This window comes from Gossypium raimondii, chromosome 10 (genome assembly GCF_025698545.1).
Source record: "Gossypium raimondii isolate GPD5lz chromosome 10, ASM2569854v1, whole genome shotgun sequence".
NCBI lineage: Eukaryota > Viridiplantae > Streptophyta > Magnoliopsida > Malvales > Malvaceae > Gossypium > Gossypium raimondii.
In genome coordinates this window covers 7,298,334-7,307,852 of record NC_068574.1, presented here as the reverse complement: position 1 = coordinate 7,307,852, position 9,519 = coordinate 7,298,334, and the positions used below count along the sequence as shown (strand labels likewise).

General features: G+C 28.8%; 1 long non-coding RNA gene across 1 annotated transcript; it reads right to left on the bottom strand.

The window, feature by feature from the left end:
- Positions 1-4,724: 4,724 nt before the first annotated feature.
- Positions 4,725-5,760, bottom strand: LOC128033710 (uncharacterized). The gene is made up of 3 exons (XR_008189694.1): positions 5,264-5,760; positions 4,923-4,983; positions 4,725-4,828 (listed from the first exon to the last, which is right to left on the bottom strand). It is a non-coding gene; the product is annotated as an uncharacterized LOC128033710 (long non-coding RNA).
- Positions 5,761-9,519: the final 3,759 nt, after the last annotated feature.

Sequence of the window (9,519 nt, the reverse complement as noted above, 5' to 3'; positions counted from 1 at the left end):
ATTGTCAGTGTAGTTGTTGTTAGTAATGCCATCATCACGGTATCGTTGCCTCAATGCCGCTCTTATATGTGTCACTATCCTCCTTTTTGTTTTAAAAGTAGGGTAAAAGCACAAACCCTAGTTCAAAACAATGGTAAAAATAGGTAAATCTTGTTACGAGGATTTTAAAAACGTAAAAATCATTAAAAACGGGGATAGAACGGACTTACAATCGAGCTTGGAAGCTTGAAAAATCCTATCCATGGTTTCTCTATGTAATTTTCAGCCTAGGGGTTGAAGATGGACAAAAATTGGCTTTTAATTTTGTTTTTAATTCATTTTAATAACTAAATAACTAAAATACCCTTAATGAAAAACTTTGGAAACATGCCTAACCATACCCATTTTTGTCCATCAACTTAACCAATGGTCTAATTACCATATAAATACCTCTAATTTAAAATTTCATAACAATTAAACACCTCTAACATATAGAACTCACTTTTGCACTTTTACAATTTAGTCATTTTAACTAAATTGAGTGCCCAAACTTCAAAATTTTCGAACGAAATTTTCAAGAAATCATTTTGTGAAATCGTAGACCATAAAAATATAATGAAAATAAATTTGTTTCTCATCAAATTTGTGGTCCCGAAACCACTATTTCAACTAGCCCCAAATTCGGGTTATTACAACTCTCCCCCTTTAGGGATTTTCGTCCTCGAAAATCTTACCAGAAAGTAGATTAATGATTTGCTTCAACACAGTACATTTCAAATTCACACATGATTTTGGACTTTCATAACTTTTATAGATAATCACATAGATTCATAAGAAAATCAGGATAGCAATATTCCAGCATTTGAAGCTACACAAAGTATCGAAAAATTACAATCCATATAGAATGATATCCATTCCGATGATAAAAAAAAATGTCTAGAAAGATCAATGTCACTCATAATTAATGGAATCTGAAGTAAAGAAGCAATATAATCTTCACGTATATTCAATAGAACAATAACCAGTAGAAACAAAATATTAGCCTCACTTAGACTTTACCGTCGATTTTCATATTCACACAAGGGAATAAATACCAGAAAAAGATATGGCAATGTCGAACATAACCCAAACAAACCAATAATTCTTTCATCTATTAATATGTTTAGCTAATGTTTCTCATACGATAAGAATTCTTTTTGAAACTAAACAGTCACATATACCTCTGAGGATAATTGTACACACAAAATGTCTAAAAGGAATCATAGTAATTACCCCTATAGCTATTGTACTCAGCTATTAATACAATACAAACATTACTCAATTGTCTAATTTTGTCATCAGAATTTTCACATTATCTCTTTACTAACAGAAATCGATCCAGAAAAACTTTCGGTTAATTCTTTCTTTAAATAACATACCTGAATAAATTATTTAATCGGATTTAACTTCTATTGTGACAGTAACTTTGCATAATCTGAGTAGTTTTCAGAAATATCCAATATCTCTCTTTTTATATTGTCTTCATTTGCTAATTCATTCTCTTTTCTAACCACATTATTAATCTTCCATACACAAACTTCTGTAACACTACACTCGTAAGCTTATTCAACCAAAATCTTACAAATTTCATTGTAACATTTTATTGATATGGGGGTGAGTGTAGTAAAGCCTCAAATTTATCTTACACATAAATGCGCATAACACATACTATCACAAATAGCCAATTCATTACTAATTTCACATTCTCAAAGCATTTAATAAACATTTGCTTTTAATCATTTTTGTTCTCAACACATAATTCATATGCCAACTCAAATCACTAATTCACAATCGAAATTTCTATATAGCATCATAATCCAAATGTCATAACTCATGTGCTCATATAATTATAACATTATCAATAACAAAATGTTGTACTCTTTGATCCATACCTTTATGAGTTTCAACTCATAATCAATACATTTTCACTCAAACATTTAAGTGTTTACTTCTATACTATCAGAATTAACTCAGTTGAAAAACATATCTGTCTCATCAAGATAATTTTCGTCATAAAACAATACTGATAAGGGGGTGATGGTGAGGTCATAAAGCTTCTAACTTGCTCTCATAGATACATATATATATGACTTTGCATTCATCATCAATGTAATACCATCATAACCACGTAGTTCATTCCAAGCAAATTAACACATCTATTTATTATGAATATTTTCTGTCACCCACAATTTCACTCAATGAATTTACTTACTCGAGCTCAATATTAATATCTAATTGAATTCCAATACTTAGCTTCCATTTTATTTACCTACATTTATTTAATAAGAGAACGTCTTACAGAATTGAGTACTTCGTTTTCTCTATGCCATAGTCTAATTATGGTCTTACACATATTTACATATTGATTCCATAGCCCAGCTATGGTCTTACACAGTAGCACATATCACACCGATGCCATATCCCGGATATGGTCTTATACGAAAATCACATATCACATGTTGCCATGGTCCAACCATGGTCTTTTTCGTCAATTCATCACATATCACTGAATGAAAGTACTCATTCCTGCGTTCTACTCAATTTAATCTTCTAATTTAGTTTTCATACTATTATAATATTCATGGTTCAATAATAAAGACATAAAACAAAACATCATATTACCTCTAATTTAACAATTAAATATAAGATTCTATCTTATGAACGTACTAATTTCACTTATTCAAGCAGATGTACATAAACACACATTCCATCTATTTAAGTAAATTCACTTACCATATTCACTTAATCAAATATGTTAAGCACATAACATCATATAATCACCAACATACTTGGATGAGCTTATCACAACATAAACTTTCATTTCGTTTTTTCTTTCTTTCTTTTTTTTCAACTTATGATCATTTCTTTTCATACATGAACACATACATATCACGAATTTTTATTCTTACCTTTCCAAATTCCAACATAACGTGAGCATATTTCATTTATGTCAATATCATTTTCAGTATTATCGAAAATAGCTCAGTTGAAAATCATCTCTGTCTTAACAAAATAATTTCGTTAGATCCCGGAGATATCACACCATCACGAGTCATAACATGACATGTATAGCTGGATTCATATATGCTACGTTCAGTCCAAGAACCGACTAAACAGAAGCTCTGATACCACTAAATGTAACACCCCAAATCCGGTCATAATGTTTAGACTGGATTTGGGGTGTTACAGAATGACAGTATATTAGACATGACCCAAGTAAAATAAATATTATATTTGTTTATGGATTTGTTTACTTGTGACGTCCATAGTGTGGCATACCTTAATCCTAAATGAATGATGGACTATGTATGCATGACTCATATACTTTGATGTAAATAAAAATCTTAGTTGAAATAGATAAGGAACCGAAAGTTGGTGCGTTGGGTATATGACTTTTGCAATATGTAACATCATTCACAATGGTGGAATTCATAGCCAAACTAATGGGTAAATAATATCCTTTCATCGCCATTACATGATAGATGAAAAGTAAACGCAACCAGAAGTCATTTGTTTTTGTGATAAATGACTTGATTATTTTATAGTAATTGACTTTTTATGAAAGAAGATGTAATGATTATGATGAGATGAAATAAGATCATATCGGGAGAATGAATTTATCCTAAAATATTAAGAATATCCTATGAGAGTAATATACTTTTGACAAAATCATTGGACGATCACTGATTAAGTAGCTTTTGTAATGGTATGTAATTGGGAGAGCTCAGTTGCGATACTATAGTGGGATGTCTTCGTGATTAAATAAGTTTATAACTAATAAGTGAAAAGTTGGAACTTAATTATAAATTATTTAAGTCCTAATTATATATGTTTAACCGATTCCTCCGTTAGCTCATTGAAACCAGAAATGAGTTGTATATAGAACCAAATGAACAAAAATAAATGGAAGTAATGACGTTAGAGAAATGGGTCGCATTCACAAATAAATGTGTTTTCTCACTAAGTATAGATATGACTTAAGAATTAATTTAAAATTTTTGAATTATTATTTAATTAATTATAATTAAATAATTGAAGTTCAAAATGAAATTAAATTAATTAGTCATCATGAATCCGTTAAATATGGAAATTAAATATATTTTCTCATATATTCTTTTATAGTAAAATTGTCATGATTTTAACGGAATCAAAGTTGGGTTGAGAAAATTATTTAATTAAGAAATTAATTTAGTTAATTTGATTAATTAAATTAGTTAATTAATCTTTATTTTGGAAAATAAAAATAAATATTGAATTGGATTAAATTATAAGTGTTAGGTTAAAAACCTAGAAAGTACATATAATTGAACTCAATACATGAGAAGTTCAATCCCCTCCTATGATAAGTTAGGGGTGGTAACCTTAGTAATATTTAATAGGGTGTGCCGCTCATCACTCTCCTAGTTGAATTAGGGGAATGTTTTCTATTAAATAAATATTATTTATATTATTCTTATTCAACTAGAATTATTCTATATTTCTATAAACAAATGATATTGGTAGAGCTATTAAAACATAAGTTTAATATATTATTATTCTATCATAAAGTAACCAAAATTTATTTGCTTAAAATAAATTCTATTTTGTGGGAATTATAATAGAATTAGTTTCTTACTGAAAATAATTCAGAAAAAGATTTATTATATCACAAATCGATTTGATTTTCAAAATTTTTAAATTTCTATAACTGAAAACTATTTTCCTAACCGGAATTTTCCAACACCAGATTAGCCTACAAAACTTGTCGCACCTTCCTTCTGCCCCTTTACTCCCTGCTCTCAAACTGTGTTGGCCAGTGAAGAAGCCATCACTGGACCAGAAAAATAAATTAAATGAATAAATAGTTTATAAACACAACAATACTGAAGGATGTGAAGAAAAAGGAAAGAAAAATGTATTCATACGAGTCCTTTTTTCTTCAGATCCTGTAGTTATGAGTCGAAGAGTATCTTCTTGACGAGGTTTCTGAAGGATTGATATATTCAATAAAGTGAAAGTTTGATAGAGGTATAGGCTTGGACATGGAGTAAAACATCTTTTAATGTACAGTATCTGGTTCACTGAAACTAACCAATTCTGGAGATGTGTACGTATATGAGAAATAGCAAAATCAACAAGTCTCATACGGCAAAGTATTGAAGTAGAGGAGAGATGGAAAACCTTTATTATGGAAGGAATCACCATTTTCATTGATTCAATATAAAACAAACAATTATAAGGCAAATGATGATCACAAACTATTTACCTATCAAGTACAACCCATGCTGCCTTTGAGGTAAGCACTTCATAGAACAACATTCTTTATGGGAACCTCAGCTGTAATTTTAACTTCAATGCTCACCGAAAACATGAAAGACAATTAAAGTACATAAAAACAAAGTCTGAATTCGCATTGAACGTATTATAAATGTGAACCTTTCATGCAAATATATATTGTTTGCATGCAAAAATGATAAGAAGAAATAAATAGTACCCCTTGCTCTTCACATTCTTCAGCACTTTGGTGGAGCAAATTAACCTTGTTTGAGATTTCTTTCTCCATAGCTCTATGGCTTGTTCTAAAAGATTCTGGACATGGTTTGCTTTTGGTATTTGGTAACCCATTATACGAAACCCCAAAAGACAAAGGATAAAACTGTGAGTTAATGAAACTGATCATATGTCATTTTGATATTTTATGTAATTTCATTCAACAGCTAATAGATTCAACAAATATATGCAGGCGAAGGTTATGGGGTTATGGAAGAGGAGAAACTTTCGATCGGCGCAAAAGTTTTGACTTGTGAAAAAAAGTATTTTATAATGGGATTTGACCAACAAATGGTATGACACGTCAGATGCCATTATGGATTAATGGATCCGCCACTAAAAAAAAATAAAAAATTCTAACAGCGGTCACCAAATTGAAAGGATTTTACACTAAAATTTATTTTGAGTTTGATACATACATTACGAGTAGAGAAAATGGGCTGAAATGTTTAAGTAGCGTTTGAAATTAATATTTTAGAATTTGAATTTAGATTTTAAAAATAGTGTAAAATAAATAGTAAATTATTTAGAATGGTAATATTTATTGTCATTTCTCAAATCCCCATATTTTCTTCTTAAAATATTTTTGGATTTAATAAATGCATGTTTATATATATTTTTAAATATATACATATATATTAGATTTAATCTCAACAAATTAGTTTATTTCATTCTTGCCATTTATATAATAATTTAAAATCTAAATTTAAATTTTTAAATTCAAGTTTTCAAACGTATTATTAAAGAATAATGAGTACAGTAAGAAGTCCATACTCCTTGATTTTGGATTTTGAAATAACCATTATGGAAAGTTGAAGTTGATTTATTTTTGGCTAGAAACAAATTCTTGAATTATCTTTTTCTTCTATAAGCTTTTAAATAAGTTTTATCGATTTAATTATAAATTTGGTCCTTAAATTGTAACAATTTGATTTTCAGTGGTGTCAAAAAATACGATTTCAGGATCTCGTTTCCGTAAATCAAGCCTGTAAATATTAAATAGGAATATTTACGGAGTTATTATATTGATAAATTGAAATTCGATTACGTAATTTGGTCGAAATTTAAGTTAATTAGGGCTTAGGGACTAAATTGTAAAATTCCAATCTCTATAGATTTTTAATTAATGAAATGCTTGAGGATTAAATTTGTAACTAGCTAAAGGTCCTAAATGGAAATTAGACCAATTTCCAATAGCATAGTGGATGATGATGACATCTCCACTAAATAAGCTTAATGATTAGTTTAATTCAATTAAACTAAGTTTAACTTAATTAAGCTAAATTAATTAAACTCTAATCCTACTATATATAATAAAATTAGTGGATGAGAAGTCATTTTCTTCATTCATCTTTGTCTTTGCCGTCCCTTCAAGAAGAAAAACCTAAGAAAATTTTGTAATATTCGGCCTTAAATTGGTAAGTGAATTCAAGTCCTTTTCTTGTATTTTTTTTATGGATTTGAGGTCACGTAAGCTTGATTTAGCTAGCTTAGATACCGATTTGCAAAATTTTTAAAGTTTTAGAAAATTGCCACTGTTGATTTCTTGAAGAATTAGGTGTGAAATTGATAAAAATGAAGCTTACTTTATGAAAAGGACTAAATTGTAAAGCTTAATTGTTGGTTTCGTACATAAGGGACCAAATTAAATAAAATGAAAAAATATTATGAAATTTTGGTAGGAATAGAAAGTAGGAGGTCCCTAATGAATAAATGTGAAATTAGATTTTAATTCGAAGCTAGGAATTGAAAGTTAGGCTTGTCTCGGGTTTAGCGACTAAATTGAATAAATTATAAAATATGATTCACTTATTATTTGAATTTGATTTGAATGAAATTTGATATTGTGTTATTATTGAATTATTATTCATAGCTAACGTTGATGCTGGGTCATCGAGAGGGAAAGCAAAAGCAAGAGTTGTCGACGAGTAACGTGGTACCCCGATTTGTATTTCTATGATTCAGGATCAATTTAATTGTTGCATATTTATGATTTTTTGTGTGATATAATATTTATGTGAGTTATCAATGGATATTTGAACTGAATTGTTATGATTGAGATTGAATTTCAGAGACAGGGACTAAATTGAATAGAATGAAAAATAGTATGATTGAATTGATATGTGTTATTTGGTAAGAATTTGTGTTGAAATATACTATATGATGTGATGAAATGATGAATTGGTGATGAGATTAAAGCACAATATGTGGTTATGATGTTTACTAATTTAGTGCAACTTTGTTAACGGACTTGAGTACTGTCAAATTAGTTGGCATGCCCCAAGTAGAAAATCATTGTTGCCCAGCTGTTTAGGATGGTAGAATGTGTATGTAGTGAGAGCCATCGTTGTCAAGCCATCTGAGATGGTAGGATAGGTAAACTGTGAGAACCATTATTGTTGGGCCATCCGGGATGGTAAATTGTAAGAATAGTGAAAGCCATCGTTTCGGGGCTATTCGAGATGGTAGAATATTGAATTAGAATAAATCATTATTGTCGAGCCATCCAGGATGGTATAATGAGTGCCGAAACTATTTTTATGAAATTTGAAAAATGGGTATCGATTTTGAGAATGAAAATTGGGAGTCACCACCGATCTTTTATTGTGGTGTGATCGGATCACCTTGAAAATAATTTTAGGTCTGCGAATTTTGAGAAAATGAGTTCGGGAGTCGATTACGCATGAGGAAGGGGTAGCACCCTCGTGACGCCCAAAATTGGTACCGATTTGATTGTTTAATGTCTTAATGTCGAAATTTTGAAAAGATTTTAAAATACGATCCTTTTACTTTGAATAAAATGAATTAGATGATGAGACTCACTTATTTCAAAGAAATAAATCGTCACACTCAGTAAGTTAGAGTGCAACATTTTAAATCCTCAAAATTAAGTTTATCTCTCGTCTTTTAAAACCTATGCATTTTGAGGAGGATGTTTGATTATCTGGGTCAAATGAGAAAATCAAAACCCAGTAAGTTAGGGTTCGATTTCACAAAATTCCTAAATATCGAACATTGCCTTAAAATCCTCATCTCGAGAAAATAATACGTCATATTTAATGCGTTAAGACACAACGTGTCAAATTACCAAGAATGAGCTTTTATTTTGAAATTTCTATGTTCAAATTGAAAAAAAAAACGGCTATTTAAAATCAAAAAGGAGAATTGATGCCCAGTAAGTTAGGGCACAATCCTCTCGAGAATTTTTAAACACCAAGCTTTGTAGGGATTTTGAAATAAAACAATTATTATGCTTTAATGAAATGCAATTTTTACAAATCATATAATAAAGTATCAATATACAAATCAAATGGTGAATAGCAAGCTAAATTTACAATTGAACAACCAAACATATAATACATCGACATTGATAATCAAATAAACTAATAATCAATCTTAACAAATAACAAAATGAGAATAATTAATATAAAGATAATTTAATCACATGTAACCACTTAAAATAATCGAAATGAATAAAAAGTTGAAAATAAAAAATTTTGTAAATTACAAGTTATGATGCATTTTATACACACATATACATGTATTAAAATAATTCCATATAAATTATACGTATAAATATAATAATCACAGGATATCATGGTGAAAATAAAATTTGGGACTATATTCTAAAATACATTATTGAGAAATATAAAGTAATATATCAAACTCTAAAAATATATTAAGTGTGATGAAATAAATAAATGTATCAACTTGGAAAATAAAAGTATAAAAAGGGTTTGTAAACAATATTAAGCCAATGGTAAAAAATAATGTTTAAAACATACTAATATAATAATAGATTTATTAAAAACTTTGAAGACAAAACAAAATATGAAGGAAAGGTTTTTTTTTTAATTGAAAATACTAATCTACAAATTTTAAAACCAAAGATTCAAAACTTAAATAAAAATTAAAATAATAATACAAAGAAAACAAAATTAACAAATATCAAATAGATTTCAAAATATTGGT